Consider the following 23,780-nt stretch of genomic DNA (forward strand, 5'->3'; position numbering starts at 1 on the left):
TGATGGATCCGATCCATCAGGGCAGCTGAATATCTAACTTCTTTTAACTTTTATGCGATAGTCGCTATCGATTGGATAGCGCCGATCGGATTGCCGGGGGGGGGGGGGGTCCCCGCAGCCTGGGATGACAGCTCCATGCTGTCGGCTACCTGTGGGCACCAACAGCATGGAGCTCTCGCGTCCAGAGCCCGAGGGGCTTTATTCTCTGCAGGACGCATGTTTTTATGTCCTCAGAGAATAAAGCCCACTTCGGGAGGACGTAAAAAGGCTATGGCCCGGTCGTTAAGGGGTTAATAGCTTTTGGCCTAAGTTGCAAGCTTCAAGTAATAAAAAAGGATTAGGGGTATGTCAAAAGCAAAAGAAAAGTCAAAGATGCTACTGGATGCTTACAGGATGGGGAATTACAAGTAGTGGAAGTTGAGTGCTGCTGCACAGTTTGCGAGAGAGAGACCATAGTAACCAATCACAGCACAGCTTTAATTTTACCTCAGCAGTATAACAAGTGAAAGCTGAGCTGTGATTGGCTGCTATTGGCAACAATAATTACAGGGGAAGTCGGTGAGTTTTTTATTTTTAATTACGCCAGTATTACACAGGCCTCCTCCTCCTCAGATAATAATATCTTACACATAACTTCCTCCTCCTCAAATACTTATAATACATAGACGACCTCCTCCTCATATACCAATATATTACACAGACGACCTTATCCTCATATTCCAATATATTACACAGACGACCTCCTCATATACCAAAATATTATACAGACGACCTCCTCCTCATATACCAAAATATTACACAGACGACCTCCTCCACATGCACTAACATATTACACAGATGACCTCCTTCTCATATACCAATATATTACACAGATGACCTCCTCCTCATGCACTAATATATTACACAGACGACCTCCACCTCATGCACTAATATGTTACACAGACGACCTCCTCCTCATATACCAATTTATTACACAGACGACCTCCTCATCATATACTAATATATTACACAGATGATCTCTTCCTCCTCATATACTAGTATATTAAATCAGTACACACACACATATATATATACACTCACACAAAGACAAATATTTAAATTCTTTTCATGTCTTTAAATACAGGGCAACGACGGGTAATCAGGTAGTTTCATATAAATCATATTAGGGCTCGAACCTACATAATTATTGTTATACAAAAATCATTGGATATTCAGGCTTTCTGGACACTACAGACCTTGTGAAGAGTGGAAGTGTTACAAGCAAGCATTTTCATAAATTTATATTTGGTTGATCAATGCAACAGTCTCTGCTAGACGAGGGACATCGCAGACAGGCTGTGGATTTTGGGGGAAAAGCAGAAGTTTAAAAAAAAAAAAAAAACTGTACTGCGCATGTACTCTGTCCGGGGCTTCCGCACCCATCAACAGTACAGATAATAGAAGATCCGGAAAGGTACACAGGGTCCTCGGCCGCAGGCATGGGCGAATTCCGCTTCTGGCTCCCGCATGCAGAATCTGACCTGTCTGTGGACATGAGGCCAAAGATATTTTTCCAACAGTGTCCTTTTCATATCAGTCAGATCATTGAGCATATCTGGTATAAAAATGAGAAGAGAAAGAGAGAGAAACTAGAGAAACATAACAATAAACTGTCCTTCACAAAACTGTGAATAAGAAGAAAACCTAAGAAGCTCTTCCAGTGCTGATGAATCCATGCTTGGTAAAAGTTCTCGGGTGAATCCAAATGGTGTTTCTATGGTGCACACCAATCAAGCTTATTTGTCAGAGTATTTTAGAACAATCAGCGACCTGGGATTGTTATCTGGATATGCAGAAAGCCAGTGAACATCTGCATCTTCCAGGTCTATGCCCCAACGACAGCTGCTGATGAGTAAACCATTGAGGATTTCCCCTTGTCATCCTGACAGCATACACATGGAGGTTGCCTGCTGGACACCTGTTGGGACAGGAAGCGGAAAATACAAAAGGCAACTCCCACCACCGGCTCACCAGTGTCTTCCTGTCCCTACAGGACAGTCCAAGCGGGCCTCCAGGTGTATGCTGGAGGTGAATGAAGAAAGAAGACTCCCATGCAGCCTGTCCGCCCGTGGGGGGACGACTCTCTGTTCGGGCTGGCAGGGCTTGCGCGGGTGAGACCCTACGAGGGGACCCTCACCTGCAGGATCTACCCAGCACTGTTCCCCCAGTGGGAAAATCCTCCCCCGGTACGCTGCCCAGTGGGGTTGTCGTACCGGTAGGAAACAGCCCCGGTACCTGCAGGCTCGGACGCCGGTGTCTCCAGGGATCCACGTCTAGAGAGGTATGCCAGCAGCGCTCGGGGCGGTCCGTTCGGCGCGAGCGCGGTGCCATGTGTGTCTCCTAGGCGGCGGGTCCGGTCGGCGTCCCCACGAGTGTGCTGGTCGTCGTGCGTCCCCACGGGTGTGCTGGTTGGCGGCATCCCAGTGTACGCGGCGTATCCCCCGGGTCCGGCGCGGTGGCGTGACGTCAGCGCGGCCGCCTCACGGGGGGCGGGGCCTCACTTAAAGGGGGCGTGTCGGCGCCAAATTTGAAAATTTGAAAATTTAAAAGGACTGGATTCCTCTGCATCTCTCCTGTCTGCACCTTACTGAAGATGTCAGCCAGAGAGGACACTGAAAGCAGCCTGCTGGTGAGTAGACTGCTTTGGGAGTACCGGGGAGGGAGGATTGAGACATCAGGATCTGGTGCTGGAAGTCCTTTTTGCTGTCTCCGTCTCTTAGGACAGAGATGCACAAAAGGTTAGAGAGGCCAAAAAGCGAGTGCGCAAATGTCCAGTTGGCTTGCGGCGGCTAGAAGAGGGCCACACCAAGCCACTATGCGCGGACTGTACGGAGAAGGTGATCCGCGAAGAGGGCTCCTCGGGCATGTCGGACATCCGATCCATGATCCGCGAGGAGATTGAAGCCTCGCTCTCCTCTCTTTCTCTACCGCCCCCCACGGAAAGGGTAAGGCGGGCACGAATGGAAGAGTCAGACTCTGAGGAGGTCCTAGAAGATTCTCCTTCAGAATCCATGCCGCCCATGAAGGATGCAAGAAAGTATTTATTTTCATCGGCGGACTTGGGTCAGCTGTTAACTGCAGTCCGGCGCACCATGCAGGTGGAGGAAGAGGTGCCGCAGCAGCCATCCTTTCAGGATTGCCTGTTCCAGGGACTACTACCACAGCCAAAACCGTCATTTCCAGTTAATGACATTTTAAAACAGCTGATCCTGACAGAGTGGAAACAGGCAGATCAGAAATTCTTCCTGTCCAAGGAATTCAAGGATCGGATGGTCTTCACACCAGAAGATATCGAGTTCCTAGAAACCGTCCCTAAGGTGGATCTGGCGGTCGCCAGGGTCTCAAAAAGCAGCCCTCCCCTTTTGAGGACATTTCCCAACTGCGGGATCCACTAGATACCAGAGTGGATTCTGCGATGGAAAAGGCCTGGGAGACCGCGGCCCTGACCGTCAAAGCCAACATCACGGCCACATCTGTGGCGAGATCTATGTCGGTCTGGTTAGACCAACTCCAGACGCTGATTTCTCAGAGGGGCTCTAGGGAGGACATCTCCAGCTGCCTTCCCCTCCTCCAGAGGCAACCGGCTTCCTGGCAGACGCCTCTATGGAGTCAGTGAGGTTCAGGGCCCATTCAGCAGCCCTCTCGAACACAGCAGGAGGGCTGTCTGGGTTAAGGCCTGGACAGGAGATAACGCCTCCAAGAATAGACTCTGTTCCCTGCCCTTCCAAGGACACAGAATCTTCGGGCCTTCCTTGGATACTCTCCTAGAGAAGGCATCGGATAAGAGCCAGGGACTACCATTGGAGAAATCGTTTAAGCGGCCTTCCTCCTCCTACCCTCCTCCTTTTGTTCCCTCTAGAGCATACAAGGGGAATGAAAAATCGGACGCTGGTCCTATCCCAAAGGCGGAAAGGGTGAGAATCCGCCTTCCCGGATCCTACAAGTAGGGGGTAGACTGAAGGGGTTCGCCCTTAGATGGAACGAGGTGACCTCCAATCCTTGGGCCTTACGCCTAGTCTCGGATGGCTACAAAATTGAATTTTCCTCCCCGGAGGTTCATGGTCACCCCCTGCCAGTCACCTGCGTCTGCTCAGGCCCTCCAGTTGGGGGTGCAAGAGCTGTTGTCCCTAGGGGCCATCACTCGGGTTCCCGCAGGACTATTCAAGGGGTGCTACTCCCCCTTGTTCCTAATCAAAAAAAAAACAAAAAAAAAAAAAAAAACAACGGATCCTATAGAACTAGAATTAATCTGAAATTCCTGAATAAATCTATCACGTATCAAAGATTTAAAATGGAATTGGTGCGGTCAGCAATCCCCTTAATTGCGCCGGATAGTGTCATGGCCACCGTGGACTTAAAGGACGCATATTACCATGTCCGTATACACATAGATTCCCAGCGGTTTCTGCGGTTTGCCCTGGTGATAGATGGCTCTGTCTCTCACTTTCAATTTACGTGCCTGCCGTGCGGGATTTCCTCCGCACCCCGGGTGTTCTCCAAACTGGTGTTTAGAGATGGTGGCGGCACTGACAAGGTGTTGATTGTCCCATACCTCGACAATTTCCTGATCATAGCAGGATCGGCATCAGAACTCCAGTTCCAGGTCAACCTCACACTCCGTCTGTTCGAGTCATTAGGCGGGATCATCAACTCCTCTAAATCCAGTCTTCTGCCCGAGCAGAAAGGAAAAAAAAAAAATTTTCTGGGAGTGATTCTGGACTCACACCATCAGTGCTCATCCCTTCCCCTAGAAAGGCAAAAAAAACGATCCAGGATGAGTGTCGGGCACTTTCTCTAACCACTGAAGTCTCCCTTAGGAGAGGCATGAGGCTCCTCGGCCTCATGACCTCTTGCATCGGGGTAGTCTCTTGGGCCCAGTTACATTGTAGAACCCTCCAAGACTTTATCCTAAACAACTGGGATAAATCCCCTGCCTCCCTGGATCGGAAAGTCGTCCTTACCTACAAGATAAAATCCTCCTTGGAATGGTGGATGTCTATCTCTAACCTTGCCAGAGCCACGTCTCGGTACCCCGCATCCCCAGTATCCATCCTTACTGACGCAAGTGCAACTGGTTGGGGGGCCCACTTAGGCCGTCATTACGTCCAAGGGGGCTGGAACCGGGAGGAAGCTGCTCAATCCTCCAACTACAAAGAACTTTGCGCTGTCTGGAAGGCCATTTGGGGCCTCGAGACAGAGATCAGGGGTAGACACATTAAGATCTTTTCGGATAACATAACGGTGTCCCTCATCCGCCACCAGGGATCCACGCGGAACCCCCGACTCCAAGACCTGGTGGCGAAAGTACTCGGGTAGATAGAGCAGCGGACGCCTTCCGTCACAGCGTACCACGTAAGGGGCCCAGAGAACTCCATGGCGGACCATCTCAGCCGCAGGAAGATAGACCCCGGGGAGTGGACTCTACATCCACACGCGTTCCAGCTAATTTTAGAGAGATGGGGGACACCCAAGGTGGATTTGTTCGCCTCTCGGGAGAACACCAAGTGTCCCCGGTTTTTCTCCATGGGAGCAGACGGGGGGTCCCTGGGAATAGATGCACTATCCCAGGCCTGGGATTGGGACCTTGCATACGCCTTCCCGCCTATCCCCCTGATTCCTCGGGTCCTAAGGAAAATTCAGGAGTCCCCAGGCTCCGTTATCCTGGTGGCTCCATTCTGGCCCAAGAGACCCTGGTTCCCGCTCCTGGCCGCTCTCTCGACACAGGAGCCTCTACATCTGCCGCAGAGAGACGACCTCCTTCAGCAGGGTCCCCTGATATGCCCAAAGGTCGGACAGTTCAGACTGGCGGCCTGGAAGTTGAGCAGGTAAAATACCTGAGCCAGGGCCTATCAGGGAGGGTGACCACTACATTATGTGAGAGCCTCAAAAAATCCACCAGAAAAATATACTCCAGGGTGTGGGATACCTTCTCTAGGTGGTTGGGGCATAGTATACATGACCTCCAACAGCCCGACATTAACAAAATATTGGAGTTCCTACAGGATGGTTTGGACATGGGGCTAAGACCTGGTACCCTTTAGGTCCAGGTGGCCGCCCTTGGGGCCTTCTTCGACTTCCCCTTAGGCGACCATAGGCTAATTAAGAAATATCTGAAAGGGGCAGTCAGACTCCATCCCTTTATAAGAGAAACCATGCCCCCATGGGACCTGAACCTTGTTTTGCAGGCCCTCTGCGCACACCCCTCTCTCAGTGAAGATCCTCTCCCACAAAGTTGCCTTTTTAGTGGCCATCACATCCGCCAGAACCGATCGGGGAGATCCAATCCCTCTCGATTAGGACCCCATACATGACCACCTTCCCAGATAAAATCGAGTTCAGGCCTGACCCCTTCTTTCAACCAAAAGTTTTCACAGAGAACAGCGTATAGTACTTCCCTCCTTCTGCCAGGAACCCCGTAATACCACTGAACAGAGGTTCCATAATTTAGATGTTAGACGAGCAGTCCTGAAGTATTTGGAGTTCACACATTCCTTCAGGAAGTCTAACAACCTCTTCATTCAATTTCAAGGTCCACGCAGAGGAGGGGCCGCTACTAAGGACTCCTTAGCGCGTTGGGTCAGGAGGGCCATAGAAGAGGCGTACAGATCCCAGGGGATCCCACTCCCAGGCGACGTTAGAGCCCATTCCACTAGGGCGGTCGCCTGTTCCTGGGCGGAGAGAGCCCAGGCGACAACCGACCAGATCTGCAGAGCCGCCATGGGTCGAGCACACATACTTTCGTTAAACACTATCGCCTGGATTTGGGGGCCAACCGTGATATGGCCTTTGGGCGGAAGGTGCTACAGGCAGTGGTCCCTCCCTAAAGCCCTTGGTCGTTGGTATTCCTCCATGTGTATGCTGTCAGGATGACGAGGGGAAGACAGGAATTAGGTCCTACCTGTTAATTCCTTTTCTTGAAGTCATCCTGACAGCATAGGGGCTTTTCCCTCCCCTTCGGTTATATTTTACGTGAAGTAACGTATTGTACTATGATTTCCATATTAGAAATGATTGGCTAAGCAAAGCCGGGTCACTGTAGTTATTTGGTACACACTGGTGAGCCGGTGGTGGGAGTTGCCTTTTGTATTTTCCGCTTCCTGTCCCAACAGGTGTCCAGCAGGCAACCTCCATGTGTATGCTGTCAGGATGACTTCAAGAAAAGGAATTAACAGGTAGGACCTAATTCCTGTCTTTTATGCCGACATCCAGAAAACTCTAAACAAAGTGCCAAATAAGGACATAATTTACATTATGGGCGACTTAAATTTCAAAGTCGGCAGGCAGACAGAAGCAAGCATCACAGGAAGATTTGGGCTTAGTGAAAGAAATGAAGCTGGCAATCGCTTGGTACAGTTCTGCCAAGAAAATCGGTTCAGGATTGAAAACACATGGTTATGCAACCCAACCACCGACTGTACATGCGGACATCTCACAATGGCCTCCATCGAAATCAGATTGACTACATCCTGTGTAATCATTATTGGCGAAGTTCAGTTGTTGCAATAAAAATCTTTTCTGTTGCTAACTGCAGCACTGATCATGAACTCCTTGCAGCTAAGATCAAAGTCAAAGAAAGGTGCTTCACTGAGAAAATTTGACACCTCTAAAATCCTCCAATCGTACACTATTGAGGCAGCAAACCGATTCAAACTGCTTGACACATCAGAAAAACATCCAGAGGAACTATAGAATTATATACAGTCCACAGTTATGGGAAACAGCCAGTAAGCATCTCACCTTTAAGAAACAGGCAAAACAACACTATTTGTTGTCCAAGCAAACCCCCAGAATAGCTGATAAAAGAAGAGCAGCAAAGGTGGCCGGCAACAAAGAGAAAGTTTGGCAACTAAATGCAAATTTTCAGCAAGCAGCAAGGAAAGACAAGGAAATGGACTGGAATGAGCGTTGCAGACAACTGGAAGCAAAAGCCATGAAGGTCATATCCGAGGCCTATTCTCACAGGTCAAGATGGCCCGAAAACCTTTCTTGGCACACAATGGCACATTTAAAGTAAAAAATGGGAAGGAATTGAATGACCAACAGAGTATCAAGGATAGGCAGAGGGAATACACAAAGGAACTATATGCCTGCAACCACATACCTGGACCATTGTGTGAGGTGGAGCCTGTGGACTTGGAGCTCTCCATTATGGAATGAGAAGTGGTTATGGCAATAAAATAACTAGCCAAAAATAGAGCACCAGACATAAATACCGTCACGGCGCTGTGCCAGGCAGTATGGGTATCCGCACAATGACCACAGAACCAGAAAAGATCTGTCTTCATTCCTTTTCCAAGAAAAGGTGACTCACAGAATTGCTCTAACTACTGAACAATAGCCCTCATTCTGCATGGAAGCAAGATCCTTCCTTATACAGGAAAGACTGAGATCAGTAGTCGAAGCGGCACTCCCTGATGCACAGGCAGGATTCCGACGATTGCACAGCACCTGCGACCATATTGCAAACCTGTGATGGACCATGGAAAAAAGCTTGAGAATACCAAAAAATATCTACATGTGCTATATCAACTACATCAATGCCACATCATTTGATTGCATCGACTATGACAAGCTATGCCATGCCCTACAAGAGTTGGGGATATTGGCACATCTAGTCAGGCTGATAAAATCACTTTATGCCAATCAAGAAGCCACTGTGAGAACACAGTAAGGGGGCACAGATTAGTTTGGGATCAGCAAAGGCGTACGACAAGGCTGCATCCTCTCACCCCTCTTGTTTAACCTGTGTGTGGTAGTGATTAAGTGGAAAATGGACCTAGACAAATTGGAAAGCGGGGTGAGAATAGGTGGCAGAAACATCAACAATCTCCGTTACGTAAATGATGCAACTCTGCTTACAGAAGCAGAAGCAAGTCTGAAGCGGCTGATATGTAAGATTTAAACTGAAAGTGAAAAATGGGCCTCAACCTGAAATTAAAGAAGACAAAAATTATAGCAACTCAAAAAAATGTCCAAATTCAAATCAAAATCAACAACGAGGCCATTGAACATGGACAAAATCTGGAAAATATAATAGTAATGTTTATTTGTAAAGGAACAAGTTGTTCCGCAGCCCTTTCAAAGCAAGGGGGAACACAAACAATATGATAATTACATGTGGTATTCAAATTAATTTGGAACAAACGGTCTGGGGGTGATACCGGATGTGCAGGGGCATGAGATGGAGCATGGGGGAACACAAGCAATATGACAATTGCATGTGGCATTCAATTATTAGGAAACAAACAGGATGGGGGTGGTACAGGAGGTACAGGAGAAGATGTACACTATTGGCAAAGTGGAAAGTGTAGGGAACTATAGGGAGGGGCAGGGGGCATGTTTTGGGGGTGGGGCATTAGATCAGGAGATTTGATATGCTTTTTTTGAAAAGGTGCGTTTTTAAGGCATGTCTTAATGTTTTGTGCGTTAAGGATAGTCCTCTGGAACCTCTGAGGAAGAGCGTTGCAGAGGACCGGTGCTGCTCTAGAGAGGTCCTGGAGATGAGCATGTGAGGTTCGTATTAGAGGGGCATTTAGTCTGAATGTGTTAGAGGATCAGAGTGTGGGCTGGGTGATGTATGGACAGAAGGGAAGCGATGTATGGTGGCGCGGTGCCATGGAAATCTTTGTGGGTGAGGATGATGACTTTAAATTGAGTTCTGTAGTGGATGGGTAGCCAATGCAGCGACTGGCACATTGCAGGTGCGTCTGATAAACGGCTGGATAGGAAAATGAGTCTATCTTCTGCATTTAGTATGGATTGGAGAGGGAAGAGTCTGGTGCGGGGAGAGGCCAATGAGCAGTAAAAAGTAGGGATATTGGCATAGCAACAAAATGCAGGATTGCACAAACCCCTGTTTTCCCTATAGCCATGTATGGAAGTGAAAGTTGTACTGCAAAAAAAAAAAAAAAGCTGATAGAAGGATTGATGTATATGAGCTGTGGTGCTGGCGAAAGCTGCTGCGTATGCCCTGGACGGCAAGTGTAACAAACAGAGAAGTCCTAAATCGTGTAAGACTCGATATATCACTGCAGGGCAAGATGACCGGGCTCAGGCGCACGTATTTTGGCCATGGAATGTGAGCAGAGTCACTAGAAAAATCTATAATGCTTGAATAGATCAGTGGCAAAAGAAGACCTGGCCGCGAAAGGACACGATGGCTGATACTGTCAGAGCTGATACTGGCATGGATATCACACAGCTGAAAGCAGCAGTGCAAAATCGGAAAACATGGAGAGAGGTCGCCGAGGGTCGTGAGCGACTAAACGGCTAATCCCAACAACAAGATTATTTTTGAGGCTTCAATACTTGCCATTCGTCTGTCAGTTGTTGAGTTGGTCATTTAGGATCTTTTGTAGAGAGGGAAACCTTCAGGTTCCACTGTCACAGAGGGCTGATCCCTTCGTCTAGTGATTTTACCACAAAGGTACTGTTGTTCAGGGTAATTAGGAGATGCACAAGAAATCCCCATTTATAAATGATTGTGTTCTCTCGTAGTGTTGTAGTAATAGGAAACAATTGTCACCTCTGCGCCAAAGTTGCTTCTGATAAATCTGTGAACAGAGATAACATTTGGTAGGGCGCAGATAATGGGCTCAGATTCCTAGTTCCTGCCAATAATCTCTCTTTTACGTAAAAGAAATGGATACGTGCTAGGACATCTCTTGGCACATGGTCTGCTAGATGTTTAGGACGAGGAGGTCTGTGTTCTCTGTCTATTATAAACTCATTCCTTTAGAAAAACTGTACCAGACCTATCTAGCAGAATAGTTGATTATCTGCCAGAGAAGGCTGTTATTATAAGATTGCTGTATTCACAGTTTGTACGGTAATTCCACAACACTATCTCAGATTTATCCACAGAGTATATGTTATCTGCCAGGAGGAGCTACCATTCCATACCAGGCTATGCTCTTTCCTCAACTAGATCACACATATCCTATACAGATATGTGGATTCTGTTTAAACCTTGACCTATATGAGGATTGTCCTCACTACAGGGTTATAGGTAATCTCACATCTATGTCTCTCCACACACTGTAGAGACCAGTTTGCCCCAATTGATCTTTCCCTTAAAGGATAGATGGTATCTAATCTCTCTTACTGGTCTCTAATCACTCTCTTATCCATTGGAAGCTTACTACCTAAGAGATCTAGTTATTTTTATTTGCATATTGCCAGCTCAATTACATTCTGGGGTGGGGGGATTCGATAACACCTTCCTTAACCCCCATGCCCTATTGACGCATTTCGACAGCTCAATACCTTTATGCAGGATAGAGTTATAGTACAATTTAAGAGTTTAGCACAGCCCATGCGGGCCAGGTTTCACGGTCAGAGATGGTAGGTAATATAACCAGCAGTGTTTAAATGTACATGTTCCTGCCTCTCCTAATCAGAGTGAACGTCCTACCTAGAGATGAGCGAGCATGTTTGTTCGAGCATTAGCATACTCAAAAGTACTCGTTACTTGAGCAAGCACCACGCGTTGTTGGAGAAAATTTCACCCTCTCTTCCCCAAATTTTTAGCGGCTTTCTTAGCCAATGAACATGCATGGAAGGCTTTGGCACCTCCTGCTATGTCGTGCCAACCCTGTGCACATCTATAGCAGTGAGTGGCTGGCCGGATTAGGTGACCTAAGATCATGAAAACTCAGGTCACCTGATGCTCGCCTCACACAGAGGCTGGATTAGCTGAGGGACAGAGCTGCTGTGAATGAGGGAGACCGTTAGTGTAGGTTAGAAGGAGCGTTTAGGCAGGGATCCATTTTCAAAGAACCCAACAGTCCTTTTAGAACTAGAACTCCACTTTTGTGCAGCATCACTTTGGCTGCCTCGGACCAGTAGTGCGCGCAAAGCATTCACAAGCATCCCGGCTGTATACTGCATACTGTTACCGGTTCTATACAGTATACTGCTACTGGTGTACACAGACTATATGGGAATAGGCCCAAGTGTGTGTCCTGTCGATCCACACTATATAACAAGACTGTACGCATTTTACACTGTCTATTTTTGGCTTAAAGCATACGCAAAATATCCCTGTGTGTGCCCTGTTGATCCACACTATATAACAAGACTGTACAAATTTTACACTGTCTATTTTTGGCTTAAAGCATACGCCACATACCTCGTAGTTTGCGTAGCATTTTGAGGACAAGGATGTGGATGTGGGCATCCGAATGAGGGTGTGGGCAGAGGCCGAGGTCCTGGGCGGGGTGAAACAGTGCCTGCTGCTGAGGAAGAAGTAGAACACCGCATATCTATGCTCTATAGCTTCATCTCACAGTTTGCAGGTCCGCGTGGTACACGATTATTAAAACCACAACAGTGCAATCAGGTGATGACGTGGATAGTGGATAACGTGTCCAGTAATTTATCCACCCCCCAGTCTTCCACGCAGACCACTCACGCTAGCCAAGGGACTGGACCTGTGAATCCTCATGCTGATCCTCCTTCCTCCCAGTTTGGTCACTAATGGAAAAGGAGAGATTCAGAACAGGCATACTCACAGGAACTGTTCTCAGGTCCCTCCCCTGAGTTGCAAACAACGGTTTATGAGCCACCTAGGGAGTTTGTTGTGACCGATGCCCAAAATTTGTCAGTTGTCTGTCAGTGAGGTTGCTGTTAGGGCACTAAGTCTGAGGGAGGGGCAGACTGAGGATTCAGAGGGAGAGCTGGTGGATGATGAGGTGACTGACCCGACCTGAGCCTACTGAAGACAGCGTTTCAGAGGGGGAAGCAAGTGCAGCACCAGGACTGGTTGGAAGAGGCATTGGGTTGGCCAGAGGGAGAATCAGGGCCAGAGCAAGTAATCCCCCAACTGTTCCCATAGCACCTCCTCACGGCAAGCTCCTGTGCAGAGGGCTAGGTGTTCGAAGGTCTGGAGGTTTTTTAATGAGAGCGTGGACGACCAACAAACAGTGGTGTGCGATCTGCGCTGCACCAAGATCAGCAGGGGAGCCACCACTACCAGCCTGACCCCCACCAGCATGCGCAGGCATATGATAGCTAAGCACCCGACCAGGTGGAATGAAGGCCATTTACCACCTGCGGGTCATACCACTGCCTCTTCCCCTGTGTCACATGCTGACACTGAGATGCAGTCCCCCTCCCAGAACACAGGCACAAGTGTCTCCCGCCCTGCACTCACCCCTTTACCTGCAGGTTCCTCCACTGCCTCCACCAATGTGTCCCAGCGCAGCGTTCAGCTGTCCATAACACAAACATTAGAGTGCAAGCGCAAATATGCAGCCTCCCACCCGCATGCACAATTGCTAAACGTGCATATTTACAAACTGCTGAGCCTGGAGATGCTGCCATATAAGCTTGTAGAAACTGAGGCTTTCCGCAACCTCATGGCGGCGGCCGTCCCTCACTACTCAGTTCCCAGTCGCCACTATTTTTCCCGCTGTGCCGTCCCCGCTCTATATCAGCACGTGTCACGGAATATCAGCCAGGCTCTCACCAACGCCGTTACTGGGAAGGTCCACTTAACTACCGACACGTGGACAAGTGCTGTTGGGCATGGACACTACATCTCCCTGATGGCACATTGGGTTAACCTGGTGGAGGCTAGGACCGAGTCTGACCCTGAGTCCGCTCACGTGCTTTCAACACCGAGGATTGCGGGTCCTATCTCAGTCATGGTTTCTCCGGTTTATTATGACAGCTCCTCCAACCTTCTCCCCCCTCCACCTCTCAATTACCATCTGTGAGCACATCGCCTTCAGTCCGTAGCTTGAGGCGCTGCAGCACTGCCGTGGGGAAGCGTCAACAGGCCATGCTGAAACTCCTGAGCTTAGGTGACAAGAGGCACACCACCCACGAGCTGTTACAGGGTTTGACAGAGCAGACAGATCTGTGGCTTTCACCACTGAACCTCCAACCAGGCATGGTCGTGTATGAAAATGGGCGTAACCTGGTGGCAGCTCTGCAGCTTGGCAGACTAACACACATGCCATGCCTGGCCCACGTGTTCAATGTGGTGGTTCAGCGCTTTCTTAAAAACTACCCCAAATTGTCTGAGCTACTGAGCAAGGTGCGTAGCGTGTGTGCACATTTCAGAATGTCCACCATAGATGCTGCCACCCTCAGGACACTGTAACAGCGCTTCCAGCTGCCAGTTCACTGACTGTTGTGCAACGTGCCCACTTGCTGGAATTCAACTTTGCACATGTTGGCCAGGGTTTACGAGCAGCGTAGAGCCATTGTTGAATACCAGCTGCAACAGGCCCGTCGAAGTGGTAGTCAGCCTCCGCACTTCTTCACAGAGGAGTAGGCATGGATGTCTGACATCTGTCAGGTGTTAGGAAACTTTGAGGAGTCAACACAAATGGTGAGCGGTGATGCCGCCATTATCAGCGTAACCATCCCGCTGCTTTGCCTGCTGAGAAGGTCGCTGCTAAGCATTAAGACCGATGCTTTGCAGATAGAACAGGAGATGGGGGATGATAATACATCGCTTGATAGCCAGACCACCCTCAGGTCTGTTTCTCAGTGCGTATAGGAGGAGGAGGGGAAAGAGACTGCTGCCCACACTGCAGAGGGTACCCATGCTACTTCCTTCACATCTGTTCAGCGTATATGAGCTAAAGAGGAGAAGGAGGAGGAGACTGAAAGTCATCCTCCTAGTGAGGACAGCGATGTGTTGTGTACTGGAACTCTTGCACACATGGCTGACTTCATGTTAAGCTGCCTTTCCCGTGACCCTCGCGTTAGACGCATTCTGGACAACACAGATTACTGGGTGTTCACCCTTCTCGACCCACAGAATAAGAAGAACCTTTCCACTCTCATTCCCGAAGAGGAAAGGAGTACGAGAGTGATGCAATACCACAAAGCCCTGGTGGAAAAACTGATACTAAACTTCCCATCTGACAACACTAGCGGTAGAGGACGTAGTTCAGTGGGCCAACTAGCAGGGGAGATGAGGGGAACAGGCAGCATGTCCAGCGCAGGCAGGGGAACACTCTCCAAGGCCTTTGCCAGTTTTATGGCACCCCAGCCAGACTGTGTCACCACTCCCCTGTCTAGGCTGAGTTGGAGGGAATAGTGTAAAAAGATAGTGAGGGAGTACATAGCCGACCGTACCAACGTCCTCCGTGATCCCTCTGCTCCATACAACTATTGGGTGTCAAAGCTGGACACATGGCACGAACTTGCGCTGTACGCCTTGGAGGTGCTGGCCTGCCCTGCCACTAATGTGTTATCAGAGAGCGTGTTTAGTGCTGCTGGGGGAATTATCACTGATAAGTGTACCCGCCTGTCAACTGACAGCGCCAACACACTTGCAATTATTAGGATGAACAACGCCTGGATTTCCCCAGACTCCTCTTCTCCACTAGTGGAAAGCAGCTTAACATAAAGTATCTTTAAGCTGGAACTGGAGAACCATCCACCCTCTATCACCCCAAAAAAGGGTAGAAGTAGCTTGGTCTATCCTTCTCTGATCTTCCTCCTCCTCCTCTTAAACCGGCATGTCAGCACGCTGAACAGCCAAATCTTCAGAGGGCCAAAGGGCTCTATGAAAACCTTTTTTCTGAGGGCTGCCCCCAGGCTCTGTCAAAAAAAAATTTCTGAGGGCCGCCTCCAGGTTCTCGCCCCCAATTTTGAAGAGGTTCACCACTAGAGTTCAGCAAACGTGCTAGTTCCAGCTTCATACGCCCACAGAATCCACAAATGTATCCCAGCGCAGTGTCTAGCTATCTGACACCAAGACAGAATGAATTTCTTCATAGAACATGCTGTCTTTCCCTGGGGCACTGGTTAAAAAGCCCCTTGGGGAGAGGCAGGGGCTGGGACAGGTGCTAGCTTGCCTGTCGGTGGACCGACACCTGGATCTCATTAAGCAAGTACGAGCTCTATGTTAAAAAAATATTTCAGGGGTTCACCTGCACTCTGGGTAAACAAATCTTTCAAGGGTGCACCTATACTCTTGGTAAACAAATTCTTTTAGGGGTTCACCTATACTCTTGGTAAACAAATCTTTCAGGGTTTCACCTGCACTCTTGGTAAACAAATCTTTCAGGGGTTCACCTGCACTCTGGGTAATAAAATCTTTTGTTTTAGAATGGGTTGTTAATTTGTGGAGATATGTAGAAGTACTGGCATCTGAGTCCCCTTTATGCCCACGTTTGTGGCTCATGAAATTTTGTGAAGGAGGTGGCATCGGAATTATGATCATATGTTAATTTATCAGCAATTCCCAAGGGAGGCGGCACTTTGAGAAAATGCATCAAAGACCACAGCTCTTTTCCATTAGCCCCGACAAGTTGTTCGTCGTGCTGTTTTGCGAGGTCTTATTTTATTGTCGTCTGCCCTATCAGGGGAAACAGGCCTGCTCCTTCCGCCTTCCTGTAATCGTCGCTCGGCCTGGACTGCCCAGGATTTTCCTCATACTGGTTCTCTGACTTTGGTCGTCCCCTGGCGCACGGAGTTTTGGCCCTACCGTGGAGTGTTAGGCGATTTTTTTTTCCTTTTTTTTTTTTCTCTTTGCACGCTTCCTCAACCGGCAGAGGCGTCGTTGTATGCCCGGCCATTTGGAGGGGGTGCCTGGGTCAGACGGCTGCCCGCCAGCTACTGCGGCCGGATAGGCAGAGTTGGGACTCGGGGACTCTGTGGCTCTGCCCCAAAAAGAGGCGGCAGAGGGGCGGTTGCGGTGCATTGACTCGAGTGTGCGCGTCCCCACTCCTTCTCAGCGCTTTGAGAAAATAGGTCAAAGACCGCCAGCTCTCACCCAGTACTCCTGGACAAAGGCGGGTTAACCCCTAACCCCCAGGACGAGAGGAAAGGGGCGCTCCCCTTTCGCGTGCCGCTCCGCGCAGGGGTGGCGTCAGTCCATCAGACATCTGGAGCCGGAAGGACCGGCCTATGGTGTCGCCGAGCTCCCGTCGGCGAAGTAGGCGATGGGGACAGCTGGATGCTGCACTGGGAAAATTTTCAGTATGCTGTGGATGCAGGCTCGTGCCTGCGTCTTGGGGGGGATTGGACAGCAATGCCAGCATGTAACACAGGAGAACAGGCAGTGTGTCACCCGCGGGTGGTGATTGGCCTTCGTTCTACTTAGTGTGGTGCTTAGCTAAGATGTGCCAGCACATGTGTCTTGCTCATTATGGTCTGGCCCAATTAAATTGTTAAAGGGAGGACCACCAGGCTCTTGCCCACAATTTGGCTTAATAGTGCGACCTGGGAGCCTCAGATGCATCCATGCATGCTGCCCCTGCTGTTACATATCCAATTCTGTGGTGTTTCCATCACTTTCTGATGTTTTCAGGTGAATCACACAACCTCCCCTATGCAGAGCATGGGTCACCTTGAAAAATGCTCGAGTCTCCCATTGACTTCAATGGGGTTCGTTATTCGAAACGAGCTCTTGAGCATTACAAAAAGTTCGACTTGAGTAACGAGCATTTTGGTGCTTGCTCATCTCTAGTCCTACCCATTCCAATGAGTGTCCAGAGCCACGACAGGTACTACGGCCGAACTCCGCGTATGCGAACTGGGGCCCGGTCACGTCGCAAAAGTTGAAAAGGTTCTGATTCCTAAACTTCTTGTGTGTGAAAAAGGCAAGTGTACACTCATTTCCCCATTTAAGCAGGAACTCGAGATTACAGAGTCTCCTAGTAGAAATCTATCTAAAGTTGAGCTCTAGTACGGTCGATGGTTCCAGTCACTTACCTTGATCTGATTATATACCTCAGCTCTCATCACACATTATAAGTGTTACTAATATATCAGATAGTTGGTATGAATACATAACATACTGGTTCCTGATGAAGTGTCTGCACGTGACACAGAAACGCGTCGAAACGAACCCACATGATTTTTAATCAAAATTTTCTGATATTGGAACCATAAATATATATTGATACAAATAAGATCCTTCTTTCAAGTCATCATAATTTTAACCTTGATGATCGCACCTTGAAACATCCACGTTTGGGAATATAATTATTATTTACCACCAAAACAAAAACAGGGATCCATTTTTGTTCATATTGTCCACTCAACAGGTTACTTGATTGATTTGAGCTGGCAGTCCATCAATTATTCTGTGCTTGCCAATTGGCATGATTGGACAACTGCGACAAATCTGAAACTATCACCCTTAAGCAGCTATGGTGACAGGCAGTGCCGCCTACTGCCTATAACATGGTTTTGAGTGGGAAGTTTTTTTGATGTGTTTTTTGTGAGTCTGTCTTTGTCAGCCCAAGATTTTGACTAGTATAAATAAAAGATTATTTTAGGTGTTTGTAACTGTGAAGGACTTCTACTAACTAATTTACAGACAATTTTCTGCCTCAGTGAAAAGTTTATTTGAGACCAATGGCAGGTTTCCTTGCTACTAATTTAGATACTGATTCATGGTTATCGGAAGCAAGTTCAGTGTTCTCAGAAGGAGAGTTCCAACCAAAAACGCAGATGAATATGCACAAACTCTTTAAGGACCTAAAAGTTCAATACAAGGAACATGTCAGAAATTGGTGGGAAATTCAGAGACTTAACAAATATAAAGAACATAAAATTGTCCCTAAGGGACTTCGTATCCCAATTTTCCCACCTAGGAGAATCTGTAATCCCGAGTTCCTGCTTAAATGGGAAAATGAGTGTACGCTTGCCTCTCTTAGATTGATCAAATTACTACTTGTTGAGGAAAAAAATAATCTGCAGAAGAGTCAGAAAACACTTGAGGACTTAGTCCAACAGGCAAGGGGTCTTTCTGCGGACCCTGACTTTCTGCAAAAAGAAAAAACCTTGTGCGTGAAAAAAAAGCATTTAAAATACAGTCCTGTATGTGAGGAAAGAGAAAAAAGTATCAAAACTACTTTTGGCAAACCAAGAAAAGTAAAAAGGCCATAAAACCACCACATGCGTAAAATAGTTCAAAGGAGTTTGGTCCTTTAGGACTGAAACACCCTGGTCTTTAAGGGGTTAAAAAGTTCACGTTTGGAAACTTTCCTTTAAAAGTCCTGCATGCACCTTTATATTAAAAATACATTTTTCCCTCCATTGAACAACAGCTTGCATCAATAGGCTTAAGAGGTGCAGAGCAGGCATAGAAGGAGCAGCTGTAGAAAATCTGCTGAATGCCTGCCAACTCCCTCCTGTAATCTAAGCAGAGGCGGAGGGGCGCCGGTCCTTTATACTGATGCCAGGAACGATTGAAGTAAATGAAAAAATATTTTAAAAAAGCTAAAAAAATGACTGAGAAATGATTACAGAGCTGCACACGTGGCATTCTAAGGGTAGAACAATAAAAGCTGTGTACACGATGCCTGAAGTCTTAGTATAAACCCGAGTATACGTTACCTTAATGGGAGAATATATTGTCACATTTAACCCCGTTGTGCATGTTTGTACACCCCACCGGAACATTGTATAGAGAACCAGCTATAGCCATACGAGAGCTTGTATAAAGTATTGAATAACGCTTCATCATTTTTTTTAGGGTGATTGGAAACATTTTTTTGGCCAATTTTGGATTTGTATTTTATTTTTACGGCGTTCAGCATGCAAGTAATGTGATAACATTCTTCTTCGGGTCGCACACCATTTTAATTTATTAATTTATGGAGCTCGATGGGGGCATGTTTTTTTGCAGGATGAACTGTAGTTTTCATTTATCCAATCTTTGGGACCATATAATATTTTGATTACTTTGTACTCCAATTTTTTCTATAGGCAAAATTAACAAAATCTACAATTCTGGCATGTTTTTTTATTTTTCACGCTTTTTTTTGCCATTTTTCTTTTTCTGTCAATGTTGCTTTGTGAAGAATTTTTTTGTGGCATGAGTTGTACTTTTGTTTTGCAGCAAAGAGCAAGACTTGGGTTCGGGTATGGCTTTAACCCCTCCCTGCCCCACGTCATGGGAGCGGGGTACTTCCCGCAAAATGACGTACCCTTACATCATAGGGATAGCACGAGACCATAGAAGATCTTGCGCTATCCCGCAGCGGGAGCCGGCTGTCACTAGTAGCCTGCGTCCCGCTGAGACAGCGGGGGGCATCGGAGATGCGCCCCCGCTGTTAACCCCTTCCCTGCCTCGATCTAAGTAGATCGTGGCAGGGAAAGGGTTCACAGAGGGAGAGCGCTCTCGTGATAACAAGCCTGGCTGGTTGCTATAGTAACAGGACGCCAGATACTGGAGTCATGTATTGCCAGTGCCTGAGATCGCTATAGTAAGCAATAAGGCATGGCAGGAGAGAAGTCTTACCATGCCTTATCGTAGCGATCTTTAGTCCTGCACTGTAAGTCCCTCAGAGGGACACAAATGGTGTAAAAATAAGAGCAAAATAAAGTACCAAAAATTAAAAATGTGAAAAAAACTTTTTTTATGCTTTTTCTCATATAAGCATAAAAAAATTTAAAAATCACACATATTTGGTCCGTAACGACGTGTACAATAAATTGAACTCGCTTTTTGTCCTGCATGGGAAAAAGCGTTAAAAAAAATTCTAAAAAACCGAGGCAAAATGCTAATTTTTAGCATTTTGCCTTCCAAAAAACGCAATAAGGGTCGGTTCACACGAGCGTGTTTTGGTGCGTACTTAGGTGCGTACATACATCCACACCTAGGTACGAGCAAAAACACGCGTAAACACAGCTGCGTGCTTGTTGTCAATGGAGCCGTGGCTGCTGCCGGTGGCTCCATTGAAAACAATGCTCTGCCGGCACGCCTGCATTCTTTTTCAGGGAAGGGCTTTACATATGTTTCCTTCACCCCCGCTAGTTAAAAGAATTCCCTGCTGCTACATCTGCCTCAAGCTGATTTTTTTTTCTAATTTTCACATGTCCAATTTTGACGAGCCTGTGCCCAAAGTAGCCTCAGTTTCTTGTTGCTAGATGATAAGGGTAGAATCTAGGGTGATCGTCTGCTGCTTTAGCCCATCAATTTCAATGTTCTATGTTGTTAAAAGATGCTATGTTGCATAGTACACTTGTTGTTATGATCAGCTGAAAAAGTTTATCTATTCTTCTATTTTATCATAACCACAAGGGTACATTGAGGGTACACCCACACTTACCGGATTTCAAGACCCCTAGTGGCTACTTCCATAATTGCACTGCTACACCATGCAAACAGTGCCACAAAGGTAAATGTATGCTGAATTGTGGGAAGGGGCTAACAAACCATTTTGCCCACAGAGCCGGCCCTATTTATCAACTGTTGTTTGTGAAAATTCTAGAAGATCTGCGGTGTCTAAGATACTCCTACCATCTCTGGCACGAAAAACACGCCTTGGTCAGAGTTCTGGTGTTTGGACTTTGTTGACTTTGTCTGCTGTGCATGCATTTATACATTGAAGCATACTTATGAAGTTACAAGCAGTTGTACAGATATAGCTCATAAAGTGCATGAAGATGTATGTTTATATGGCATGAGTCTACATCCCAAACTGATAATTAATTCTCATGTCTGTTCAAAGCTGTAGCTATTTGCTGCCAGCAATCTTTGTTGTACATACAAGGATGAAGAACTTGCAGTTATTTACCCACCATAGGTTGATAAGACCCAAGTGGAAGGGAGAAGGTGGAATGGGCGGACAGGAGTATATCCTAATGCCACACTGTTCGTTCCTAAATGGTGATTTAATTTGTTGAATGACAAATAATGTTCAGCTCTACCTTACCTTACAAACTGCTCCGTCCTATGACAGAACCAAACAGACCCAAATGGACCCCATCCACTATAATGGGTCAGTTCGGCTTTCACTCAGCTGCCCAGCGTTTTACTGGATGCATGCAGCGCTATTCCAGTATTTTAATAATAATAATCTTTATTTGTATAGCGCCAATTTATTCCGCAGCGCTTTCAAGCATGGGATAAATGCAAAACAATACAACAATTACAATGTGAGGTACATTCAGTTTAAAACAAATGGGGTGGCGGTGGTACAGGAGGTGAGGGGGGGAGCAAGGCCTTGGGAGCACAGGCAGTATGGGATTTCATGTGGACATCAGTTATTATAAGGCAAACGGGGTGGGGCGGTAAGGAGGTGCAGGGGTAGAGGTCGTATGCAATAGGCCGGGTGGAAGGTGTGGGAAGCCATAGGGAGGGGCGGGAGACTAGGTCAGGAGATTTGGTATGCTTCCCAGAAGAGGTGCGTTTTAAGGCATGTCTGAAATTTCATGCGTCGGAAATTGTCCGGATGCCTTGTGGTAGAGCATTCCAGAGAATGGGTGCTGCTCTGGAGAAGTCCTAGAGGCGAGCATGAGTGGTTCGTAATACAGGGGTGTTTAGTCTGTGTATGTTAGCGGATCGGAGTGAGCAGGCTGGGTGGTGTACGGACAGGAGGGAGGTGATGTGTGGTGGTGTGGCGCCATGCAGAGCTTTGTGGGTGAGTTTAAATTTAGTTCTGCAGTGGATGGGCAGCCAATGCAGTGACTGGCATAATGCAGAGGCGTCTGAATAACGACTGGATAGAAAAATGAGCCTAGCTGCCGCATTTAGTATGGATTGGAGTAGAACGAGTCTGGTGCGGGAGAGGCCGATGAGTAGCGAATTGCAGTAGTCAAGCTGGGAGTTGATGAGGACGACCACGAGTGTCTTTAGCATTTCCGTGGTGAGCAATGGCCGTATTTTAGCAATATTTCTGAGGTACATGTGGCATGTTTGGGCAAGAGATTGGATATGGGGGATAAAGGAGAGGTCAGAGTCCAGTGTGACCCCCAAGGCAGCAGGCATGCCATCTGGGGGTTATGATGGTGCCAGACACTGGAATGGAGATGTTGCGGGGAGGTCGGTTGGAAGGCGGAAAGACGAGGAGGTCAGTTTTAGAGAGGTTTAGTTTGAGAAAAAGGAAGGACATAGTGTTAGAGACAGTGGACAGACAGTTGGTGATATTTTGGAGGAATGGTTCAGAGATCTCACGATCTCATTTTGTGCTGGATCTGAGACTGAACCTCTGAATGTAGGTTCCAACGCAGATAGTTAGCTCTTGGCTCTGAGATGTAGCCCATTTAAGTTAAATGTACCTTTATTCAGATCCACAAGGTTAGAAGAGTGAAATCATTAAATAAATAATAGTATATATAGTAAAGTAGTTGAATAACTAAAATGCAAATCAGATACCGTAATGTTTAAATCTTAGAATTAATATGCATATATTACAAAAAAAATGCAATTACGTTTTCTCCAACTTGTTTTTTTCCCGTAATTTCAGGTTAGAATCCAGGATGCCACGTAATTGTAAAAACTCTTCTGAAAATATTTGTTACGTGTGGTGAGGTGAAACGTCGAATTCCCCCCGTCATAAAGACTGCATATCGCCAATATTTTGGTGTCCAGTTAGGAGATCAGGACAAGCACTGGCACAGCATATTGTCTTCAATTCATGTGCTGTAAACCTACGTAGATGGTTGCACAAAATGATACATTCAATACCGTTTGCCGTCCCAATGATTTGGAGTAGTTTAGGCATTGTGAGAAAAGAAAGAACTTCCAAGCGTATTTTTAGTACTTTGTTTTGAGATTAGTATATCTTAAAAACCAGAGCTAATAAACAAAATCTAATGTCATATTCATGTTTCTTGACCCAAAATTAGGGTACTTGAACTATTTTGAGACAGGAAAAAAATTTGAAGTGCATTTCTGTTATCCAGTATTATAAAAAAAAAGAAATTATACATTTGCACAGCGCTGCAGCCTCAGGCCTTCTTCAAGACCGTGAAGCTACATCCCTTGTGGTTTCGAAATTCTGGTCCTCACCACAAGCATTTCTTTGAATCCATGTGTA

At 47.1% G+C, this 23,780-nt stretch overlaps 1 protein-coding gene across 1 annotated transcript in view; it reads left to right on the forward strand.

Moving 5' to 3' along the window:
• Positions 1–23,780, forward strand: part of TMPRSS9 (transmembrane serine protease 9) — a 174,302-nt gene that overhangs the window by 94,719 nt on the left and 55,803 nt on the right. The gene's annotated exons all lie outside the window — the stretch shown is intronic.

This window comes from Eleutherodactylus coqui, chromosome 7 (genome assembly GCF_035609145.1).
Source record: "Eleutherodactylus coqui strain aEleCoq1 chromosome 7, aEleCoq1.hap1, whole genome shotgun sequence".
NCBI lineage: Eukaryota > Metazoa > Chordata > Amphibia > Anura > Eleutherodactylidae > Eleutherodactylus > Eleutherodactylus coqui.